Below are 21253 nucleotides of genomic sequence, written 5' to 3'. Positions count from 1 at the left end.
TACCGTAGCACGCTATGACTGCTAATCTCCTTAAAATACGAATTCATTTAGGAGGCTGGGAAGCCGGAACCGAAGCATTTGATTCATTAAGTTTCTCGGCAAATTTGCCATAGATAGATAGATAGATAGTAGATAGGTAGATTAAATTACTGAAGCACGCTATGACTGCTAATCTCCTTAAAACACGAATTCGTTTAGGAGGCTGGGAAGCCGGAACCGAAGCATTTGATTCATTAAGTTTCTCGAAAAATTTGCCATAGATAGATAGATAGATAGATAGATAGATAGATAGATAGATAGATAGATAGATAGATAGATAGATAGATAGATAGATAGATAGATAGATAGATAGATAGATAGATAGATAGATAGATAGATAGATAGATAGATAGATAGATAGATAGATTAAATTTTCGAAGCAATCTATGACTGCAAATCTTTAAATACGAATTCATTTAGGAAGCTGGGAAGCCGGAACCGAAGCATTTGATTCAATAAGTTTCGCGGCAAATTTGCCCATTTAAGCGCTTAGAGTTGCGATCGTTAAAGAAATCCTCTTAACTTTATATTGTGCCAAGTGAAAAAAAAATATAGATCTTTCTGGTCCGTAATCTACGAAGGCGGCTCCACCTGAAATTGCACAGTGAAACCAGACTAAGAAAACCAAGTTCCTGAAAAATTCTTTGTGTGTGAGAAAAATTAGGGTGTTTCTTGTATTTGCATGAAAGACAAACGATTTAGATTATTTGCGGTTATGGTGCCCAAAATTAGGGTCCTACAGCTGGTATAAAGAAAACACGCACACCCATTTCACCCTTTGATAGTGAATTCGGTGAAGCTGGTTCGCAGGTTGGACAAGTACCACGACCGTAACTGATGTTAAACGACGTTATTCAACCACCAGTGCCACAAGCGACAGACGTCAAGCGCGCATGCACGTGTACAGAACTACAGCATGCATCCTGATTCTCCTACGCCGTCCGCCAAGCGCAAGTGCCTTGTAAAGGTAAATAAGTGTGTAAAAGTAAATTGCGTCAGCAAATGCGTTAAATATGACTTACACACAAGCTGTATACATTATAGTTTCGGGCTGGAGTACGCATATTCAAAACAATTCTGTTACGCGGACAATGAAAGACAAAGCCCTTTTCCACCTGCCGTTTCCGGTCCAACCTCATTCATCCTCACTCTTGGTTCGCTTGGCCTGGCGCAAGTGGATTGTTGAAAAAAATTGAATATGCCAAAGTAAAATGTGTGTAAAATTCCAAAAGTACGACTTCCACGCAACCCAGAGACAAGATAGCATCGGAGTGTATTTGGAATATAACACAAATCATAATTCTGTCACGCGGAATCTCAAACAAAATCGCCTTTTGAGCTGCCGTGGCGGTACTGTTGTTGGAAATCGTTTACCATAGGTATATTTGGGTCGCAGCATACAGAGCGACAGATGCGACGGACACAGCGCCCAGACATCCAGAAGAAATACATTGTGTACACGTGTTCGCCACGAGAGCGCACATCCTCAATCTCGTAGACCCTCGACTTGGCACAAGGAAACCTCAGCATCTAAGTAGAAAGGATAGCTCGTATGAAGAATGTTTGCGGTTACGGGACTTTTTTGTTCCGTCTTAGGTTTTCTTAGGTTTTTACTTTCCATCGAATATCAAGGAGACGTGCCTTCGTCTGTATGTTACACAATTCAATTTGGATAACAGTCCGGCGAGATGGCCTCTCACAGTGCATAGATAGCATTGCTTTTCTGCAACCAATTTGTTCGACTTTACTTCAGGGTATATTTACCATAGGTATATTTGGGTCGCAGCATACAGAGCGACAGATGCGACGGTTTCCACTCATGAACGCCATTTGTTTCTCAGCTTTCAAATTCCACGCCAAGATGAGTCAAGAGTTCATGCAACTCCTCATCGGCTGTCGTTGTCGTTGTTCTCTTACGGTGTGTTAGTGTTGCCACAAACTGGAGTTCAGTGTATTGAAGATTCTCAAAACAGACAGTCCTTGTCTCTAACTTTCGAGGAAGACTGCAGGACAGCTGCTGTGGGTAGGGCGGAGTGCAAGTTTCTTTTCTCCTCAATTAGACTAGTGCATTTCTTTCGTTTCCACTCATGTACGCCATTTGTTTCTCACCTTTCAAATTCCACGCCAAGATGAGTCAAGAATTCATGCAACTCCTCATCGGCTGTCGTTGTCGTTGTTCTCTTACGGTGGTCCATAGCTTGAACTGTCGATAGCAGACGGTGGATTCTGACCTGGCTTCTTTTCGATAATAGACAATGGCAATGTCTGCTGGGAATGCCTTGGACAGAATATGCGTCATCATATTTGCGTAACTTGTGGGATTGACGTTTTGTCCTTCGAGACCTCCGATATGGTAGTACGCATAGTATAATAGCCTTCGAAAATCATAAACCTTTCTGAGGAAGCAACTGCTGAATACGCGCAGAGACTGCATAGATGCTCTTGCACAATGCGACGGTTATGGCCCAAAGGTCTCCTTAGAATTTCGGTGGCGCCGTCGGAGCGCTCGCCTGTACCGTGAAGACCAGAAATTCAAGCCGCTTCTGCACTGCCCAGAAGAGTCTGCAGACGTTGAAATCATTCTTCTTTCCTCACCTTATCATTTTCATGCTAAGGTGACTTCAATTCCTCCCGAAAAGCACGCCAGTGACGAAGTTGTTCGTCGAATGTCTGCAACTGGAGAGTGGGAAGCTTGATTGATTTGTACGGCGCGCTGTCAGCTAGTGCCAGTGCTGAACGCGCAGCTATCAATGAGGCATCGTAGAACACTGATTTTGACGAGGCAGTCGAGCGTCCTTTAGCTTCACCACCATGTTTCGCGCGGCGTCTTGATAAGTCAATACAGTTTCTGTGGCGAAATTCGAACTCTGCGGCGAATTCGTCCTCAGGAATAGCGTGCTTTATCTGAGCGTTAAGCTTGTATAAGTCCGCATTATTTGCCGGCATTGGTTCAATCAAAGTTGAAATCTTTGGTGTGCCAGTGCTTCCTATCGCGGCTTTCACTTCATTGATAAGACGCTTATCAATATGGCGTAGCGTCGTTCACCCTTCTTTGCTTTTGAGGACACTGAGGCGGTTATCTTGTGCTTCAATATTATGTGAACTCGCACATTTCACATGAACGCTGATTAGGGTCTCATCACGGTGAAGGGCAACGACGGATGGTGCAGTCAGTGCGTCCCGCCTGGCTTGCGCCGGAGGTTTCCGTTGTCCTTACGCCGTGCTCTCTTTCCCTTCAAGGTTCCCCATTAGCCCTGCAGACGTGTAGTGTCCGCGCGACTACTACCGGCAGGCTTCGGTCATAGCATTGGCATATGTCAGTCATAGCGTCCGACGAAACACAACTGTATTTATATTATTTACAGTAATTATATTGAATGCAGTCCATGGGGAACGTTGTGTGTGTGTGTTTTTTTTTTTTTACCTCGTAGTCTTCTCCGGGAGTTCGCACGCTCGCGTGAGGGCAGTTCGTTTTGTGTTCTCAACGACCTCTTTGAAGAAAAGTAAATATTCAATAGTGTGTGTATCTGTGTTTCTGTCTACTAGTTTTCCTCGCCTACTTAGTTCACTGAGTAGTCCGTGGCCGAATGGGTAGCGCATCGGGCTGCTGTGCTGCGGTAAGTGCCTTTGAAAACAGCCATCGGACTAACTTGCGTCACTGAGTACGTGGTAATGTGAGCAAAAGTGCCTCTCTTCAACGACACATTTTCACGAAACTGTGGGCCACTATACAGGCGGGATTGGTAGGTACCACTGTTCGAAAATACTTTTCGACGTCGACTTCGAGCACTTGGCATTTGCCACTCGGACTGAACTGTGTTCAATTGACCTCTTTGAAGCGAACTTACGTCACCGGGTATGTGGCGGTAGGTGCGTAGCGCGCTTGGATAAACGTCTTTGACGCCACACTATGATTGGTTACTAGGTATGTGCCACTGGGAATGTTCCGCCTTACAATGACAAAAAAAAAGTTACCTGTTTGTGACGCTCAGTGAAATCGAACCTAGGTCTCACAAGGTTTCCTCAATGAGAGTTTCTTTCTTTAGTTTTTTTTTTTTCGCGCGGAATTCTGGGCAATGCCACTAGGTGGCGCAGTGTGTGCAGAAAGAAGCGCGAGAAAGGAACCCGGTTGTCGCATGACGAGTTTCTCGGCGTTCTCGTGTGCTGGCGAGCCATGCATTTTCGACGGCACGCATATGCTTCGCGGCGGCGGCGCTAGATGTCACCAAGTTCTTAGGAAAGCGTTAAAAAGGAAGCCCGCAGTACTGAACGCCCCATTAATAACTCATTTTGATGGTGACAATAGCTTGAGTCGCAATACAGATTCAATAATAAACGCTTCACCACCGACAATCAGCTTTTCATTGGCTCAGCGAATTTTGTTGAAGTAATTGGCTCACGACAGGCGGAGAGCGCACAACAGTGGAGAGGGTTTCAGTGGGATCGAGATAATCCAATTAAAATGCCTAAAATAGAGAAGGAGATGGTTCCGCTGTCTGCGATTACCCCATTTCTCCTTGCTGAGCGGCGATGGTTGGTTGAATATTGGTACGGCATGGAACGGAGAGTAAAAATGCCGCCTGTAACCAGTCCTCAACGAGGAAAGTTGGCTGAAGAAGATGAAATGCATTGTTCCTACCTAAAAGGCTCCAGAACAATTTAGTGCTATAAGATTTCTTTATTATCTAACAATAAATATATTCTCGCACATAGCTCACACTACCGAGTACAAGAGCAATCGACGCAGTTTTCTTTCATTCATTCTGGAAGTAGCTGTCTCGGCCAGGTACGAAAAAAATATTATTTTAGGGCATAATAATGCATGTTTACTTAGTAAGTTTCACTGACGTCATGAGCTTGCGCGGACCGGGAAGCTTTCGTGACATAAAAGTGCGTAGCAGTCCGCATGAGTTCTTTTTTCAATAATGGAGAGCTAATAGCATAAATATGTAAAATGTGAAATAAGCTTTTTTTGGCCTAATTGTGCGCGTCAATGTGTACACATCATATCTGATACAAACGTTCCGTAGTGTTCGTGACATCGAGTGACGGACAACTCAAATGGATGCGGCCCGACAATTTTTGTCAAATGGTGGATTGTTAATGGCAGAAATTGAAACGAAAAAGATTGGAATAACTGCGCTGTGTCACCCTACACCTGTGATATTTTATAGAGCCATTACCCTATGCCGGGTGAAATGCAAAACAAAGATGCCAATTGTAAAAAAGTCATAGAGTGCAAGGAAAAAAGCTTCTACGGAGGATCATCAAAATGACATACCGCTATTGAGTAGAAACGAAATAAAACACGAAAAACAAATAAAACTTACAATACATTTCCATGCTTAGATGGATTAGATACAGTACTGTTAAATACAGTACTCTTAGATACTGGACTCTTAGATACGGGACTCTTAGATACTGGACTCTCAGATACTGTACTAGAATCCTTTCAGAAAGGCAGTTCAAATGAGAAAGCGGGTGCGGAAGGAAATGTAATTGGAGGGGCTCTACTGAGTACTGCGATAAAATAGCTAGGCGTACTACAGGATATTGCTAATGCATATGAAATGCAGAGTACATCTGCACATTGGGACCACAACGAATGGATCACATGGTAATTCAGCACTCGTTTAGCTTTTTTTCAAACAAGTTGAGTAGTCCCCAGAAGCACTCACACTCCCAAGAAAAGAAATCATTCGTGGATCATTGGCCACTTCTTTATTCAGGAACAGCATCCAAGTTACGGCTATCTCCGTAACGCTTTAAATACATGTATTCATAATTTTCTACGTGCATATTCCCATAATCATCTAACAAGAGTGAAATTCAGAGGGAATCGCTATATAAAGACCCGCTCTAGGTCATCTCCTGACATTAAAACACCTGTCAAGAGGCGTTATAGTTCGATTGCTAAAGCACTCAGATAGCAGAGCACCGCAGCAAGAAAACACAGAGCTTCGGCAACACAGGCACAAGGGTTCCAACCACACGTTGTCGTCGTCTTTCTCTAAGCAGTGCCTACTGCTCGTTCTTCTTCAGTACAATTGCCTCCCCGGGGAAGAGGAGCCGTCTCGGCGACCTACGGGCAAGATAGCACAGGTGGGTCAAAGTACGGCTTGAGCCGCTGAACGTGCACGATTTCGCGCCCTCGGCGGCGCTTATCGGAAGGCGGCTCAAGGGGTTCTACCAAATAGTTCACAGGAGACGTTTGACTGACGACACGGTAGGGACCCTGGTACTTGGACACAAGCTTGGGTGAAAGTCCAGGGCTGGTAGCGGGAACCCAAAGCCAGACTAGTGAGTCAGGGGCATAGGGTGCCGGAGATCAACTCCGACCCTGTCAAAGGCCCGTCCTGGACAGGGCAATGGTTGCAGTGGAGCGGCTAAGGCATGAGGGGTATTCTTGCGGCGTTGGCAAGCGAGGCAGGAGCGAACATATTGGCGGACGAATCAGTACATCCCGCGCCAGTAATAACGAATTCGCAGGCGCGCGTATGTTTTGAGTACTCCTGCATGTGCGCATTGCGGGTCATCGTGAAACGCTGCACATATATCCGAACGTAAGTGCCGAGGAACCACGAGTAACCATTTGCGCCCATCCGAGAGGTAGTTACGGCGATATAGGAGCCCGTCACGAACAGCAAAGTGGTGTGCTTGGCGACGTAATGCACGGCCAGTAGGAGGCCCTGATGGGTCTGACAGAAACGCCAGCATAGCGACAATCCATGGATCCTTCTGCTGCTCCGAAAGCATATCCGTGGTGGTGAGGGAGGACTCGCATATTTGTACTGTCTGATGATTGGGCTGGCCTGACACTGGGGAGCGAGACAAGGCATCCGCGTCCGAATGTTTACGGCCAGAGTGGTACAGCACTCGAATATCATACTCTTGGAGGCGAAGCGCCCATCGCGCGAGGCGGCCTGAGGGATCTTTTAAGGACGACAGCCAGCAGAGTGCATGATGGTCTGTGATGACGTCGAACGGGCGGCCGTAGAGGTGAGGACGAAACTTAGTTATGGCCCAAATGATAGCCAGGCATTCTTTTTCTGTAACGGAATAGTTTGCTTCCGCTTTCGTGAGTGCGCGGCTAGCGAAGGCAACAACGTATTCATCGAAGCCAGTCTTTCGTTGTGCAAGAACAGCGCCAATGCCGACGCCACTGGCATCCGTGTGTATTTCTGTCGGTGCGCTTGGGTCAAAATGTCGGAGTATGGGAGGTGAGGTTAGAAGACGACGCAGCGTCGTGAATGCGGCATCGCAAACTGGCGGCCAGGCCATGAGGTCGTGGTTACCCGCGAGAAGCTGCGTCAGAGGCGCTATTATGGTGGCGAAGTTGCGGATGAAACGACGAAAATAGGAGCATAATCCGATGAAGCTGCGGAGTTCTTTTGTGGTCTTTGGTCGTGGGAATTCGGAAACGGCTCCTACGTGCTCATCGATGACTCGGCGTTCCGTCGCGGACACACGGTATGGACGTTGGCGTAGAGGCGCGTGGCTGCCGGTGTCGATGTGATGAACGACTGTGGAGGTACGTCCTAAACATTGTTTTTGGAGGTCGAAAGAAGTTCGAAATTGGTTAAGGAGGTCGATGATCTGCGTGCGCTGACTCGGAGTGAGGTTAGGATCAATAAATGGAGCAAACGTTCGGTCACATGCAGGCGCAGGCGCAGAGACAGGGAGAGCCATGGCGTCAACGTGCAGAGGAGTCGAGTCATCAGGCACATCGTACAGAGCTCCTGTCGAATTCATCAGCAAAACCGAGGCATTCGCCACGATGTAAGCTTGATGGACACGAAAACGGATTCGAAACGTAAAGTGCGCTGGAACCCTGGCGAAAGGGAAGGAGGGCAAAGGGAAGCAAGAAGGAGTGACGGCGTGCAGCAAGTTGAGATGGCGTGAAAAGAACTGTGGAATCACAGAAAGCAGCACAGGAAACGGGTACAAGGGCGGAAGAGAAAGGAGGGATATCAGCGTCGGTGGCGACGAACACCTGAGCAGAAGGTGGAGGCAAATCTTCAGAAGGACTGGCACAAAATGGAGTCAGCGCAAGTTCTGCACGGGCACAATCAATAACAGCGTGATGAGATGAGAGGAAGTCCCATCCTAGAATGATGGCATGAGAGCAGCGGGGAAGAACAACAAACTCAATGTGGTGTAAACTGTCTTGTATGGCGACACGGACGGTACATGTTCCTAAGGGCTCAATTGGCTCAGCGCTGGCTGTACGTAGTGAAATGACAGAAAACGGCGTCGCGACTTTTCGGAGCGTACGGCGAAGCTGGTCGGCAATCACGGACACTGCGGCACCCGTGTCGACAAGCGCGTGAACGGCGACACCTTCGGCAAAAACTTCAATGATGTTCGTAGCGAATAAACGAGGGCTTGAGCAGTTCGAAGAGATCGCAGTTCTTGCCTCCGGAACTGCGCCTTTTAGTTTTCCTCCACAGCTGAAGGGCGGTGGACCATGGGGGAGAGGGAACGTCGACGGGGAGATGGAGACCGACGAGTGTTCAAGCTTCGGGGAACAGGAGATGAAGGAGCGAAGTGCGGAACTGGTGGCGAATAGCGGGACTGGGAGTCAGGAGCATTCCCTTGACATCTCGCAGTATCGGGAGGATACCAACCCCGCCGGCGGCAGAAACGTGCCACGTGGCCAGCAACGCCACACGCGAAGCAGATCGGCCGGTTGTCGTGGGTACGCCACGGATTATCAACAGGGGGCCTCGGTAGCGGTGCACTGTCTTGAGCTGGGCGTAGGGGCTGCGGAGGCGCGCAGAAGCCGCTTCTGGGCAAGTAGTTCGCAGCTGGAGAAGGCGAGGCGTAGAAGGCGCTTGTGGGGGTGTAGTGCGCAACTTCAGGCGGTGGTCTTGGCCTGGCGACGACGGCAGCGTACGTGAGCGGAACCGGCGCTGAGGGTGGTTGATTAGAGAAAGGTAGTGCGTCGCTGACTTGTTCGTGTATGACGCGTCGGAGGTCCGGGGACAAAGAGGACTCAGACGACTGGGAAGAAGGCAGCAGTGACAGTTGGCGCGCCACTTCTTCGCGAACGAATTGTTTGATTTGGTCGAGGAACGGAGAGTGGGCGGGAGCAGCACTGGAAGTGTCAGTTAAAGCCGAAATCGTGTTGTCGGGCGTGGCAGTTCGGCGCGTAGTAAGCCGTTGTTTGCGGAGCTCATCGTAGCTCTGGCACAGTGTAATGACCTCGTCAATCGTTTGAGGATTCTTCGCCAAAAGCATTTGGAAGGCTTCATCCTCTATGCCCTTCATGACATTCTTGATCTTTTCAGAGTCGGGCATGGCGGGATTAATGCGCCGGCAGAGGTCAACTACATCCTCAATGTAGCTTGTGAAGTTTTCACCATTTTGCTGAGCGCGACTACGCAAGCGTTGTTCTGCGCGAAGCTTGCGCACAGCAGGGCGACCGAAGACTTCTTTGAAAGAATGGGTAAATTCTGTCCAGGTGGAAAGGTTGGATTCGTGATTCCGGAACCAGAGATTAGCGACTCCAGAAAGATAGAAGATGACGCTAGTAAGTTTAGCTTTGTCATCCCATTTGTTATGCGCACTCACGCGATCGTATGACGAGAGCCAATCCTCCACGTCATGGTCGTCGTTGCCGCTGAAGACAGGAGGATCTCGTTGGCGTAGAGCACCGGAGCAGACGACAGGCGATGCCAGGGGAGGATCGGGCTGCGCGGCGTCCTGAGGTATGGCAGAAACGGTAGGGAGCGTCCGGCTGCGGAGTTCCAGGTTTGGGAAGGGCCCAGAACCTCCACCAAATGTCAAGAGGCGTTATAGTTCGATTGCTAAAGCACTCAGATAGCAGAGCACCGCAGCAAGAAAACACAGAGCTTCGGCAACACAGGCACAAGGGTTCCAACCACACGTTGTCGTCGTCTTTCTCTAAGCAGCGCCTACTGCTCGTTCTTCTTCAGTACACACCCAATAAGCTTTTCAACAAGATCGACACTTGTTAGAGAGCCACTAACAATACCAAACGAAGAAAAAGCTGGCGCAACATGCGCCGTTTGTATACTCACCAAGTGCCGCATATCTCGTAATGTCGTACATATACGTACTCATCATGCCCTATGCTTCGTACTTCAGCATATACGCATTTGTGCTGGGGCAATTGATATGAACAATAACGCGTCCACATTTTCTGACCATGTGTATTTAATGCCTAAAAAATAACAAAAACACGTGTGTACTTATCAGCCGTAACCGCGGAAATGATTTAGACAGCACTCCTTGAAACCGCAGTCTAGAACCGAACTGTTGAAAACATATCTGAATTTGAATTTTCTTCAGAACTGAATACGATCCCGTACAGAATACATTAGAACATTACTTACGAGAAGAAAAACGTTAGCCAAAAAATAACGGCTACGATATTTGAATAAAGCGGTCCTAGCATTAGTCCGGAACAGATAATCAATCGCGTTATATAGTCACGTGGTAGTGACGGCCACTCAAACAGGCCACTCTCAAAGCATAACGATAGCGGCGATCACAGTCGGCAATTGTCAAAATCTGAAAAGCGGGTCCAGCGTGTAGGCTTTTATACATCAGTAATCGAAGTTTCCAGAATAAGAACTCGTGCCTGCGTGTATTCCAGAAAGTTCTTCATCATTCGCGTCGTACATGCATGAAATCAGATTACACAAGGCTCGATGAAGACAGACAAACGATAGAACCATCGATACCATTTCAGAAACTTCCGATACAGGCAGGCACGTCCTGAGATGTGCGACAACATTTGTTAGGCGGTGAAACATGATCACCTGATAACGATAATCAACTGCACTTTTCTTTACCTCACTCTTAAAAAGCATAATCCTGCTGCTGCAAACAAACGAAAGTGACAAACAAAAACACCCACAGTGAAGAAAAATATAACGAAGTTCATCAACGTGCGTAAAATGGCTTAAGACGCACCACGTGGACCACTTCAGAGCGGGCACGGCGCCATTGCGATTGGCGAAAGGCCGTCTGTCACGACCTCACAGTCCAGTGCGACATTGCGTCGGAAGATGTCATAGGGTCCGAAATAGCGTCACAATTGTTTCTCACTGAGCCTATGGGCCAGATTCTGAAATGCTCCTAATCTTAGACCGTTTCCCTACCTTCCGCAAGGAGTCCTCCGTGCTACCTAAACGTTAGGCGCCCCTCGGAAGGCCGCCGCGAATTCGAAAAGCTTCCTTTCGCCTTTCCTGTGAAAGGAGCGCCCCACCAAAGAAAGTGTAACGTTAGAGGCTTCTGGTTTTGAGATTACTTACAAAAAATGCAAAATATTTGTAATGAATTGCCAAGGTAAAGTGCCGGGACTGTTAAAATTGCCTTCTATACCGAGGCATAAATTCTAGTTCTTTGATTAATAACGTAAAAAGAGTTCAAAACTGATGCATATGAAAGGAAAGAAAACTCAGTCTAACAACTATGGCAGCATATGAGTTCGGTTGGTCAGGCGTAGCGTTGTTTTTTGCACGTGTTTTGTTTCCTATGTGTGTGTATATGCTAAGAATATCCCTCGCCTTTTTAGGAAGACTTCTGCGTCGTCTCCACCCGGACTTTTGAAGGGTATACGAGCACAATCGATGCACACAGGGAATCCTCCGATTGCTCTCCTCTGTTGTCAGTGTTACAATGCAGTTGCAGCTCTGCCAGTATGGCTGTAACAGCTCGCTTGGAAAAATGTGACCGGGCTAGAAAGTCCACTTTGTCGTAATTTTCCAGTGGATTCAGCCTGTCAATCAGACGCTGAGCTGGAGTCAAAGGAGGAGGCTTCTACACAGTCCCGTGAAGAAGTTCATTTGCTCGTCGGAGACCTTGCATAGCATTCGAAGCTATCGTCTTCGGATGCGTACCGCAAGGCCGTCATTCTCGCCGCTCGCTTTTCACAAAATCAAAGTAAAACGATATGCCAGAAAACGCAGTCCGCGTAACCAAACTGCACATCAATACACGGCGGCTGGCTACCGCGGCCTTTCTCTATGCCATGGCCTACGCACTGCACCTATTCTAGCCGAGCGTATCGAGTACAAACTCGTGCGGAGTTCTAACAAACTCAGTTAGAGGATCATGGTTAGGAAGCATGAAGGTAGCATTCCGGCTCCCTAAGTACGGGGAAGCACCAAGGAGGCCCTAACTTAGTACCCCTTACTAAGGTACGTTCCAGAATTGACGACAAGTCGCCTTACAGCGTGTGAGACATCCTTAGTAAGGAAAGGAGTGTTTCAGAACCCGGGCCTTAGTCGGCGCATCGGGGTCCAAACACAAACATGGTCGCCGGGCTAATATTGCACGTAACATCGTCGAAGATTTTAGTGTCCACTGTCGGTCCTCTGCTGGTTCTTGATGCGCAGGTGAATAAGCTGACGGGCATCTTCGCCGGGATTGAGATAAGCGGCGACATCATTTTCTTTGTCGGTGATGTGCGGTAGCATAGCATCGGGAGTCGTCATCGTGTTCCTTCCATAAAACAGCCCGACCGGCTTGATCTCTGTAATATATCGCACTGGCATGTTGTCAGCGAAGGTTACGTACGGCAGGATGGCTTTCCACGTCTTCTGTTCGAAGCCGACATCCATTGCTAGCATGTCGGCGAGAGACTTGTTCCGGCGCTCCAGAAGACCATTTGTCAGCGGGTGGTAGCGCGTGGTAGACAGTTCTCCTGTGGCGTATCTGGCTGTATTGCAGAATGGCTGCGGCGACCTCTCTTGTACACGCCGTTCCTGTGTCGGTGATGAGGGCTTCTCCGGCAGCATGTCGCATCAGGATGTTCTCAACAAAGAATTTAGCCACTACTGTTACCATTCGGCAGAGCTTTCGCTTCAGCAAAACGGGTGAGGTAGTCCGTCGCCATGACAATGTACTTCTTTCGAGATGTTGACATCGGGAAGCGTCCCAGCAAATCCATCCCGATCTGCTGAATAGGCTGGGAAGTTGGCTCAATCGGGTGTAGTAATCCCGCTGGTCTCATTGGCGCTGTCTTCTGTCGTTGGCAGTCACGGCAAGCCTTGACGTAACTGGCGACGTCGGCGGTCAGGCACGGCCAGCAATACTTCGCGTGTATTCTTGCAGGTGTACGGGCAAACTCGATTTGCTGGCTGTGTGATCGTGGTGGAGGGCGTGCAGGACTTTGTACCGCAGTGTTGCAGGTATAATGACGAGGTAGTTTGCGCGGAATGCGGAAAAGTTCACCAGGACGTGATTCCCAAGTACTCAGCAAGGTTTCTTAGCTCAGGGTTCGCTCACTTGTGCATGTAAAGTCAACTGTACTTATTGTTGCTAAAAAGACGTTGTCGTCTTGGTCACCTTTGAGCGGAGGATCCACGGGAGCACGACACAGCCAGTCGACATCGCAGTGTTTTCGTCCGGACTTGTTTATTACAGTGATGTCATATTCTTGCAGCCTGCGGCTTTACCATACCAGGCAACCTGAAGTGTCCTTTAAGGTCGCTAGCGAACACAAGGCATGACGGTCGCTTGCCACTTTGAACAGTCTACTGTATAGATAAGAGCGAAATCTGGCTATAGTCCATGTGATGGCTAGGCATTCCTTTTAGGTTGTGGAATAATTGTCTTCCGCTTTCGACAGCGACCGGCTAGCGCAACCTATCACCCGTTTAAGTCAATTTTCCTCGGGACTAGGCAGGAACGGAGGCGTAGGCGTCTGGCATCAGTGTGGATTTTCGTATCGGCGTTTTCGTCTAAGTGCGCAAGTACCGGCGGCAAATGCATGCGTCGTTTGAGTTCTTGAAATGCTTTGGCCTGCGCCGTTTTCCACTTGAACTCGACATAACATTTAGTTCGATGTTTCCGCGGCGCAGCGGTGCGTGAGAAGTCCTTGACAAAGCGTCTGTTGTTGGTGCACATGCCCGGGAATCTACGCTCTGCTTTCTGGTCGAAGGGCTCCTAGAACATTGTGATGGCAACAATCTTCTGTGGGTCGGGGCGTACTCCAGACTTCAAGAATACCGTAGCGAAACTGTAAATGGCAAAACACTCTTTAATCTGCGAACCTACGCCCGTAAAAACAGGCTACTCTCAAAGTACAACGATAGCAGCGAATACAGTCAGCGATTGTCGAAATCTGATCAACGGATCGAGCGCGTCGGCTTTTATACATCAGCCATCGAGGGTTCCAGAGTAATCGCTAGTGCCCTTGTGCAGTCCAGAATGCTCTACACCGCTCACGTCCCACATGCATGAAACCTGATTACACAAGGTTCGGTCAGAACAGACAGAGGATAGAACCATCTGAAACATTCGAGAAACTTCCGATAGACGCAGACGTGTTCTGCGTTGTGTCATAGCATTTGTTAGGTCAGGCAGGGAGATCTATAGCGGCTCCACAGCCACCGTAGTCCTCCATAAAGAAAGTAGCAAAGTCCCAATAATGAAAGGCGTCAGCCAGGGAGATACGATCTCAGAATGCTATTCACAGCTTGTTTACAGGAGGTATTCAGAGACCTGGATTGGGAAGAATTGGGGATAAGAGTTAATGGAGAATACCTTAGTAACTTGCGACTCGCTCATTATGTTGCCTTACTTAGTAACTCGGGTGGCCAACTGCAATGCATGCTCACTGACCTGGAGAGGCAAAGCAGAAGGGTGGGTCTAAAAATTAATCTGCAGAAAACTAAAGTGATGTATAAGAGTCTCAGTAGAGAACAGGAGTTTACGACAGGTAGCGAGGCACCGGAAGTGGTAAGGGAATACATCTACTTAGGACAGGTAGTGACTGCAGGTCCGCATCATGAGACTGAAATTATCAGAAAAATAAGAATGGGCTGGGGTGCGTTTGGCAGGCATTCTCAGATCATAAACAGCAGGTTGCCGTTATCCCTCAAGGAAAAAGTGTATACCAGCTCTGTCTTACCAGTACTCACGTACAGGGTAGTAACCTGAAAGCTTAGGAAAGCGTTCTACTTAAATTGAGGACGACGCAACGAGCTATGGAAAGAAGAATGATAGGTGTAACGTTAAGGGATAAGAACAAAAACAGATTGGATAAGGGAACAAATGCGGGTTAATGACATCTTAGTTGGGCATGGGCCGGACATGTAATGAGGAGGGAAGATAACCGATGGTCATTAAGGGTTACGGACTGGATTCCAAGGGAAGGGAAGCGTAGCAGGGGGCGGCAGAAAGTTAGGTGGGCGGATGAGATTAAGACGTTTGCAGGGACAACATGGCCACAATTAGTACATGACCGGGGTAGTTGGAGAAGTATGGGAGAGGCCCTTGCCCTGCAGGCCTCTCCCATATTCTGCCTGTCCTAAGAAAGAGCTGCGGTGGCAGAAAACCTTCAGCGCGGACTAGCATAATGACGGACGCATTATGAGGCGTTTCAGCACTATCATTATGTTCCTGTGACTTGGGGAACGAGCTTGCGGCCAAACGCATCGTCGTTCAGCCTGCTTAACAATGGAAGTAATGGCTCACATATAAACGAACACCTGCATCGTTGATTGAATGCATTCTGATTTTTTTATATTTACGGCATGTGCTGTCGATTTCCATAAGTTCGTTGGTCACATTTTAAGTCGCATCAAGTGATCCGCGAGCGCCTTCGCGCAAGATGGAGCACGTGACAGCTTCGGCCAAGAAAAGCAAGCCAGACGTCATATCCGGGTCCATGATATTGACAGCTGCTGTAAAGCATCACATATGCTTTAGAGAGCTCAGGCAGAAAAGGCTTTGCTGCGTAAATCCTGCTATTTCCAGGGTGTGGTCATGTCCTCAGAATGCCCCGCCGCGGTGGCTCAGTGGTTAGTGTGTTCGGGTATACTGAACCGGGATACCCAAGTTCCATACCGCAGGAGGTGCCACGTTTCAATGGAGGCAAAGTGCAAGAAGGCCCTTGGGCTGCGCGATGTAAGTACAGATTAAAGAGCGCCGTGCGATTGAAACTATTCGCAGCCCCTCAGGAGCTTCTACATTGGCAGAGTGCCTTTTCGGCGTTAAACACCATAAACCAAACCAAAGCAGTCCTGAGAAGGTTGCCACAATACATGTATTTAATGGGATCGTGGCACTGAACAAAGTAATCGCTCAATTGTACGCGGAAACTGTACAAAACATGCCGCATTAAGTGCGCTCTCCCGCAACGCGTACGCGTCGTGATCCGGCGCTACGAGGTTGCAGAGAGTTAGGTGGCGTTTCACAGCTTCAGAAGACGACGCGAAGTCCCGCCTACATGCTCCTGTGCGCCTGAGCCGCTTAGCTTGGATGCGTGGTCGCGTCGTGTGCGCTGGCTCTCCTCGGAGTACGACCACGCTACACCATGTTCGTACTAAGAGTGGACGACCCTGTACACTTTAAGAGGCCTGTGCGCTGCGAGATAAGTAAACGACGCTATAAAGTTGAGTGGTACACTGCTTCGTCCTTTAGGTCAACAGCGGAGGCTGCCGCGAGGGCAGAATAAGTGTTCCAAGGATAAACTCTCCAAGTAAAACCAATGCAAATTAAACGGCAGTATGCTTAAACACCACTGTCTTGTTATTAGTCTATATTAGTTTAGTCTTTAGAGATAGAAAGCTGACATCAACTTGAAGCGAACTCCCCCAAGGATTCATGTCGGTTGCAATCGACGCAAGTGCTTTCCTATGCAGGCCTACATAAACTATCCTAAAGTTTATTTTCTCGCCAGTGCAAAAAGAATGACATCACTTTCTCACTGGATATCTGGACATCTGCTTTATTGTTTGTTCGGCCGGAAGTGTGTCCTTCACATGCACCTGGCGCTAAGCCCCATGAGCTGCTGATGAACCACCATGTTTTGAACGTATGGGTTTCCATGGAAGCTTCGCTAACAGGTATATTTACCTTGGGCATTGTGTGCAGCGCAAGGAAATTGTTCATGACAAGGTAGCGTTGTGTTGGTTTGCAATGTTTTGTTGTCATGCTCGCTAATAGAGCACCCAGGACTCAATAGAGGCGTACAAGACACTAATGATATCCCTCCTCAAATACGGCCCATGCCGATAATGCAGGGCGCGCCGCCAGTGAGGTGTTTGGCGCAAAACAACGTCGAACGCATCAATGAGGTGAAGGCCCATAATCACGAAGGAGCGATAACGCTGCGTAGTTTCCGCAGTAGGTCACAGGTTTGCCAGCCACGAAGGGGCCTAGATGACAGCACTGCCGACGTACCGGTAGAAAAAAATGTATCAAATCTCGTAGGTGGCACTGCGTCATCTCGCTGACTACTTCAGTTGTAGCCAAAGCATCGGCCTCAGAGTAGATTAAGAAAAGTGGCGTTGAAGCCAGGAAAGCAAGGAGTTATTAAGACAGCAACGACCCCGTTACGGGTTAATTAAACATTGTCTTCATGAAAACTGACATATAGAATGCTGGCTTTTCCGTAATCCAGAGTAGATGTAAGCATGAAATGGCTATCGCCAAACCAGACTTGTTGGAGTACTTACGAATATTACTCACAACCAGATCACAACAATCGGCGGCGCCGGGCACTGCCTGCCTGGTAACGCAGTGTGACTCCATATCACGAGGAAGACGGTGAAAAATCCGCTCCACGGAGCTCAGGAACCACTGGCTTTGAAATCAGCACAGGCAACCCTGTCTGAGCGCCAGCAGATGACACTCAGGTGTCTGGTGCACTGTACTTGCCTTTAGTGTTGGAATAGTGCGGCCATATCACCCGCATACACGCCATGTCGTAAAACAAAGCGCCGCGTATACATATTGTGACGTAGCAATGCCCACAATATACCTAAATATATGCGGAAATTTTCGCCCACGGACAACGCCGCCGATACAGACACCAGAATTTCTTTGCCATAGGGCTCTTAACGTAAAAAGTCTGCGATAAACTTTATATTTGAAAGTGATCTCAAATGTCATGCTGCTTGAACGTCGAGAAAGTTAGTAATTGAACGCTGTCCTGCTAAATAAAAGAAACAAGTATTATCACTGTGTTTGCCAGTACTCAAAATATATTCAACTTACCGCAGTGCAGCATAACCGTAATAGCACACAAATAAAACAAAAATAAGCATAATGGAGTAGGGTCGTCTGAAATAAATATATTCATACAGTAATATGTAGAACTATGATGAACAAGCAATTCCGGAAGAACCCATATAACGATAAGTGTCTAGTGTAATGCGTTACCGTTTAGGTAGCGTTGACACAACACTTATTGCGGAAGGCAGGTTTATTTATAATCTGAGGGGGTCTATTTGAGACACCTTTTTCCGGCATCCGCCCAAGTTTCTGTCGCTTGGGCTTGCCAAAGTTGGCAATGAGATTGACGGCATGCTGATGAATATATGAGGACAACGCAGCGACAGCGATTTAATGACGAGGAAACGTGGATGGAAACATGGAGGCGCTGTAGCGATGACATGGGAATAATGGGATAAGGACGAATATAATATAACGACTGATTAGGAAAACTGTGTGATGATGACGGTGCGATGAAAACAGCATGAAGAGGGTTGTACGACGAAGTTATATTTACAACGTTGGAAGGACCACGACGTTGCAACGGTGACGGCATGAAAACAAATGTATCAGGAGGACGGTATGATAACGGCACATGCCGATGAATACATAAAAACGGTATGAGGACAAGGAATAACGGCGCGGGTATGACAACGATTACGTGACCAGGGCTGTGGGACGACGACTCGCGACGACGGCATGACAATAAACGCGCAACGGCAATTCGATGATCAAGCTGGCGTGACGGTGATAGAATAACCACGACGGTATGACAACATATGTGTGATGAATGTGTGACGACAATGACGCAAGGGGAATGGTACGATGAGGATTAGACGACGAGGGTGGGGATACGACGACGGAGCGCATACGACGCTATCACGACGATGGTATGAAAACCTTTGCAAAATCACGACTGTACCATGATCATGGCGTGACAACGATGGTATAATAAAAGTCGGATAACGGAGCTGGCCTGACGATGATGCAACGACGCCGACATCGTCAACCACGAGTACATACCTATTAACCCGAGCTATTCGACATCTTGGTTGACTAGGTCTTCGTGAAAAACGTAACAACGATTGCCTCACGAGAGTCGGATGATGAAGCGGCAATTACTACAATGGAAAGACCATGATGGCATCACAACGCCATATGCTAAAAAATTCATGATGAACAATTGGTGACGGTGACCTAGCGACCACTGCCTGGCAAGCAGCGGATCACGTGGCTGGAACGACGACGATGTAACCACGAGCAAATACCTAGTACCCAAGCTATTATATAACTTGGTTCACTTTACCAGTGGCAAAGACGGATGACAACATGAGAAGAGTCATGTGATGAATCTGAAATGATTATACATGGAATGACGGCATAATTAATGGTCTATTCAATAGGATTTGTTTCGCCCGAAGGCCTAAGCACTGACAGCGGTGGGAAGGTTTAGTGCAGCGCTTGAACACGTCGGGCGGCGTTCTAAGAGTAGCCACGTCCGATTAACGTGGACGCGACATACGGCAGTGTGCCGAAATTTTGGGTAGTCTTAAAGCCTTTAACCAGACGTGCACGGCCGATAATGTAATCGCATAGGTCCCACTACACTGTCCATAATAACCTCGCAGGCCATACCTATAAAATTACACGAATTTAATGTTTTTTGAATGATGGGGCTTTGCAAGTTTATTATTTAGTAATCCGATAACATTTAGCATAAAGGTCATGCGCTGCATCTGGTATGTTTATTTACAGTATGATGGTTTTTGCGGTCTATTATTATCGAAAATTCTGAAGAGTAATTAATACAAGAAAATAAGACCTGGTTTGAGTAACTTTTGCAGTGGAATTCACAAGGCGTCATACTATCTTCACTCTTCAATATAGGAATCCATAAATTGGCCCTAGTTCTTGATTAGGTTCAAGACCATGGGCTCGCCATATATGCAGACGACATCACGCTATGGGCACACAACGCCTTTTTCACTGAAGGCGATCGAGAAAGCGGAACACTTTTCTCCAGAGGCCGGAATGAAATGCGCAACGAAAAAATTGCGATATATACGAGTGAAAATCGCATACTCGAGGAGAACTGAACAACCACAATAGGTTGTTTTTGAAATAAAATTGCTATGCGCTTGTCGCGTCAACCGATTGCGTGTGCGATATATCTTCGAACAATGGTTCACCTGTTGCGCAGGGCCATGACGTGTTCACACCTGCTTTAAATACAACTCGTTTGTAATAGCTATCATCTAGGCCAAATACTTCTAGTGAAGATAGTTTTCTCTTTTCGAATGCTCGTAGTATTGATAACAAGTGTGATGACCTTTATGATCTAATTGACACCTTTAGTACTGATGCCGTCGTACTTATGGAGACGTAGTTATCGTCCAAAGTGCGCGATAGCGAAATATTTGACTGTAAAAAGGTGTTCAAGTTTTGCAGTTTTGATCGTGATTCTTTATCAGGAAGAGGCGTTCTGATAACTGATTCCGATCACATTCTTTCTTATCATGTCCCTACTGAGTCACCTTTAGAACTCTCTGCGCATACGTGCGCAATAACTACTGCGATATAATTGCTTGCGTTTGCTATCGGCCACTCAACGCGGGCCATATCATTTCTTCTGATTTGCATGATGCTTTCAATGTTATTATCGCTAGGTTCCTTGACGCACCCATTTTTATTTTCGGAGAATTCAATTTCCCTAACATTGATTGGTCTGGTCCTTTTGTGTTCTCAAAGAGTCCTCAAGTGAAAGGGCCGCCTTCGTGAAATTATGCAGTAATTTGAACTTCACTCAATTAGGTACTACTCCAACGAGAACTGCTTCGTCCAACGCTAACATATATGACCTTATTTTAACAGCTCGTGATCTTGTCCACTAACTTTACTTTTTTATCAAGACGAAGCGACCGCTGTGCTATTACCTTTTCAATTAAAGCAACTGTTAAACGCCCTGTCAGTGAACCAAAATCGATCAGACATTATAAGAAGCCCGATTTTTCAGTTGATAACAGTGAGCTAGCAGCCTTCTTTGAAAGCTGCATGCCCTGCTTTGATGAGTGCACTGTCGAGTAAAACTTGTCAATCTTCAGAAATAATTTCACTGTCTAACAAGCAAATACACACGTCTATTGGCCATCGGTCGCAAGCGAAGGTTACCTTGGCTTACTGTTTCCCTAAAGCGCCGCCAACATTGCAAAAAACACCTTTTCCGCAAAATGATGCTCAG

General features: G+C 47.4%; 1 long non-coding RNA gene across 3 annotated transcripts in view; it reads right to left on the bottom strand.

Annotated features, from left to right (window-relative positions):
* Positions 1-21253, bottom strand: part of LOC129385762 (uncharacterized) — a 143355-nt gene that overhangs the window by 28980 nt on the left and 93122 nt on the right. For all 3 annotated transcript variants that reach the window (XR_011895688.1, XR_011895686.1, XR_011895687.1), the window contains one exon: positions 10083-10225. This is a non-coding gene — a long non-coding RNA (uncharacterized lncRNA). The remainder of the gene's footprint in view (positions 1-10082; positions 10226-21253) is intronic.

This window comes from Dermacentor andersoni, chromosome 7 (genome assembly GCF_023375885.2).
Source record: "Dermacentor andersoni chromosome 7, qqDerAnde1_hic_scaffold, whole genome shotgun sequence".
In the NCBI taxonomy this organism is placed as follows: Eukaryota; Metazoa; Arthropoda; class Arachnida; order Ixodida; family Ixodidae; genus Dermacentor; species Dermacentor andersoni.
The sequence above is the reverse complement of the archived record's forward strand: the minus strand, read 5'-3'. Positions and strand labels throughout refer to the sequence as shown.